Source organism: Saimiri boliviensis, chromosome 1, assembly GCF_048565385.1.
Source record: "Saimiri boliviensis isolate mSaiBol1 chromosome 1, mSaiBol1.pri, whole genome shotgun sequence".
Lineage (NCBI taxonomy): Eukaryota > Metazoa > Chordata > Mammalia > Primates > Cebidae > Saimiri > Saimiri boliviensis.
This window is the reverse complement of record NC_133449.1, coordinates 5,546,748-5,550,916: the sequence shown is the minus strand read 5'-3', so window position 1 is coordinate 5,550,916 and position 4,169 is coordinate 5,546,748.

Here is a 4,169-nt window from a genome sequence, read left to right as displayed (position 1 = left end):
GTGAAGAATGAGGCTAACTCAGCAATCCCCAAAGTTTAATTTTCAATTAATTAAAAGTACGATTTATTCTCTGAATTCCAGATATCACTGTATGCATAGTTAGACCATATCAGCTGATGCTGTGTCTGACTGTAAAATGCTGAAGTCCTTTGGGCTGATGTTGAATTTCAAAATATGGTAAAACCAATAATACAGCATCTCTAAGAAGGTTGCCTTACCAGGTGAATCACTTGAGGCCAGAGTTCGAGATCAGCCTGGCCAGTACAGGGCGAAACCCCATCTCTACTAAATATACAAAAGTTAGCCAGATACAGTGGCACATGCCCGTAGCCCCAGCTACTAGGGAAGCTGAGGCATGAGAATCGCTTGAACCTCAGAGTTGGGGAGGGTATCACAGTAAGTCAAAATCAAGCCACTGTACTCTAGCCTAGAAGATACAGAGAGATCCTGTCTTAAAAATGAAAGAAAGAAAGAAAGAAAGAAAGAAAGAAAGAAAGAAAGAAAGAAAGAAAGAAAGAAAGAAAGAAAGATTGATTGCCTTACTTTCCTTCCCATACACAGATACACAGCCCGGCCTAATCATCTATTTAATTCTCACGACTGTTTCAAAGGGATACTTTTTGCTTTCCCAAGTGCCACAGGAGCAGCTGTCTAATAACCCCAAAGCTCCCTTACCTTCCACCCACTGAAAGAAGATTGTATCAACCTGACCTCTGCTAAATCCCAATTTCCACAAAGCAGCAAAGGAGTGAAATGACGCCTTGGGAGGCTGTAATGAACCTGTTCAGATTCCAGCTGGATGTCTCACAGCAAAATGTAAGCTGCTGGAGAGGTGGGCAGTTTTCCTTTGGAGAGAAGGTGGCTCTGGCAATTCCTCCAGGCCCTTTCCCTGGAATGCTACCCCGCCGGCCACACCTGTGCATCTAGAGTGAACTGACAGCAATGGAGTGACCGTGGTGAGTGATGAGCTGTGCTCTACAGCACGACCCTGGGCAACACTGCCCCAGAGTCCCAGGGCAGGGAAATCCACTTCCTCCCCAGTGTGAACTGTTGATCCATTCAGAGCATTGGTATGGCTCCAGTGGGGTCTAAAATAGAAATATTTTTGGAGATACATTAGGGAAAAATCAGAAGAGAGATATGCTGAAAGAGAAAAGGGCTTTTAAGAGGATGGGAGTGGGAGCCTAACTCTGATTCTGGGAGATCGTCTACTTAATCTAAGCTTTAGATTTGTCAGCTCCCCTAAATCACAGCGGTGCTAAGCGCTGGCCCTTGTGTGCCTGGACAGAGACAGCGCAGAGACTATGAAGAGGACCAAGGGACAGTTGCTACTGCCCGTAATGGAGGCATTGGCAGTCAAGTGCTGCCTGGAAAGAGAAGGGAAACCTCCAAAGCTCTGAAAAACAAGAAACAACAAACGCTGACTTCAGGAAGAGTCATAAGGAACGCAGTGAGTCTGTCTCCGGCGCGCCCAGACGCGAGTTCCCAGGGTTCTCACCCCAAGCGATAAGTTTTCATTTCTACATGACTAAAATGAAAGAACTAGATTTGTTCGAAGCCTGGAAGAGTCTATGGCTGTTCTCCTTGTTCCAGGAGTGCCTGTGGACCAGGCTGCCCCAGAGCCACTCTGTCCGTGGCTCCCTGCTTCCTGACTCTGCAGAACCCCCAGCCCAAGCTTGTGCGACGCCACAAGATCAGACGCTCACAAGCTCCCCCATATCTCACCCTTGCTCCCCCACATCGCACCCTCGCTCCCCCACATGGCACCCTCGCTCCCCCACATCTCACCCTCGCTCCCCCACATCTCACCCTCGCACCTCCTTGCCACACCCTCACCTGCCCTCTGGACAGTATCCCAAATCCGTTTCCCAAAGGAGACTGAGACTCCAAGTCATTACGAACAAGTTGCAATGCCGCACACATATTTAGTGGCATAATCAGAATTTAAATACAGTATTCATGATTCCAGATCTCATGTTTTTAAATGATTGCTTCTCCGCTGAGATCCTGCATCTCGCAACTACTTGTATCTTAGTCTTTGGAGTTTAACTGGCCCTAAAGAAAAAGCATTCTTTCACATTTTGTCATTGGGTTTTTTTGTCCTTTTATGCTACTAATTTTTAAAACTCTAGGTAAACAAGGATGAAAATAGGATTTTTAAAATGTGTACTCTCAGCTGTTGTACTAGACAGTACTACAATTCTTTACAAATCTGGACCTGAATGACACATTATAGAGGTAATTTTGGACAATGTAAAACTAAGCACTTGAAGTCAATGAAAGTTGAGTATTTCAAGTCAATAAAACAGACCTTGAGATAAAGGAGAACATTTTTCTTTTTTTTTTATTTTTACTTAAGGTGCATACTGTATCTGGCATTTCTCACCATGTTATCGCTCCCCACCTTCCCCTCCCTCCCCACCCCCCATTGTCTCTCCCCTATGCCCCCCCAACTGTCCCCTGTGTGTGATGCTCCTCTCCCTGAGTCCATGTTTTCTTGTTGTTCAACACCCACCTATGAGTGAGAACATACAGTGCTTGGCTTTCTGTTCTTGGGTCAGTTTGCTGAGAATGATGGTTTCCAGATTCATCCAAGTCTGTACAAAGGGCACAAACTCATCAATTCTTATGGCTGCGTAGTATTCCGTGGTGTATATATACCACATTTTCTTTGTCCAGTCTATCATTGATGGGCATTTGGGTTGGTTCCACATCTTTGCTATTGTACACAGGGCTGCAATGAACATACGTGTGCATGTGTCTTTATAGTAGAACGATTTATAGTTCTTTGGGTATATACCTAATAGTGGGATGACTGATTCAAATGGAATTTCTATTTCTGAATCCTTGAGAAATTGCCACACTGTCTTCCACAGTGGTTGAACTAATTTACACTCCCACCAACTGTGTAAGTGTTCCTGTTTCTCCACATCCTCTCCAGCATCTGTTGTTTCCAGATTTTTGAATGATCATCATTCTAACTGGTGTGATGAAATCTCAGCATGGTTTTGATTTGCATTTCTCTAATGACAGTGATAATGAGCATTTTTTCATATGTTTGTTGGCCTCATTATATCCTTTTTTGAAAAGTGTCTGTTCATATCCTTTGCCCACTTTTGAATGGGTTTGTTTGTTTGTTTTCTTGTATATCTGTTTTAGTTCTTTGTAGATTCCGGATATTAGCCCTTTGTCAGATGGGTAGATTGCAAAATATTTTTCCCCATTCTGTTGGTTACCAGTTCACTCTAATGATGGTTTATTTTGCTGTACAGAAGCCTTGGAGTTTACTTAGATCCCATTTGTCTATCCTTGCTTTTATTGCCAATGCTTTTGGTATTTTACTCATGACGTCCTTGCCTATACCTATGTCCTAGATGGTTTTCCCTACGTTTTCTTCTAGTGTTTTCATGGTGTTATGTTTTATGTTTAAATGTTTGATCCATCTGGAGTAAATTTTAGTGTAAAGTGACAGGTAGGGGTCCAGTGTCTGCTTTCTGCACATTGCTAGCCAGTTTTCCCAATATCATTTACTAAACATGGAGTTCTTTTCCCATTGCTTGTTTTTGCTGGGTTTGTCAAAGATCAGATGGTTGTAGATGTGTAATGTTTCTTCTGGGGTCTCTGTTCTGTTCCATTGGTCTATGTCTCTGTTTTGGTACCAGGACCATGCTGTTTTGATTACTGTAGCCTTGTAGTACAGTTTGAAGTCTGGCAATGTGATGCTTCTGGCTTTGTTCTTTTTGCTTAGAATTGTCTTGGTCATGCGGGATCTTTTGTGATTACATACGAAGTTTAAAGTGGTTTTCTCCAGATCTGTGAAAAAGGTCATTGGTAGCTTGATGGGGATAGCATTGAATCTATAGATTACTTTGGGCAGTATGGCCATTTTCACTATATTGATTCTTCCTAACCATGAGCATGGAATGTTTCTCCATCTGTTTGTGTCCTCTCTTATTTCGTTGAGCAGTGGTTTCTAGTTCAAAGGAGAACATTTTAATGGGAAAATCAGATTTCACCACAGTTGAGCATCTACAGTCTGAAGATTAGATTGAACCCCTGTGGCTGTGAGATGCTTGGCTGATATGTCTTTCTTTGCACAGTCTACTTCTTTTTCAATTTATTTTTATTCTGAAAAAGAGCCACTATGAACTGGAAACTCATAGTCTTTA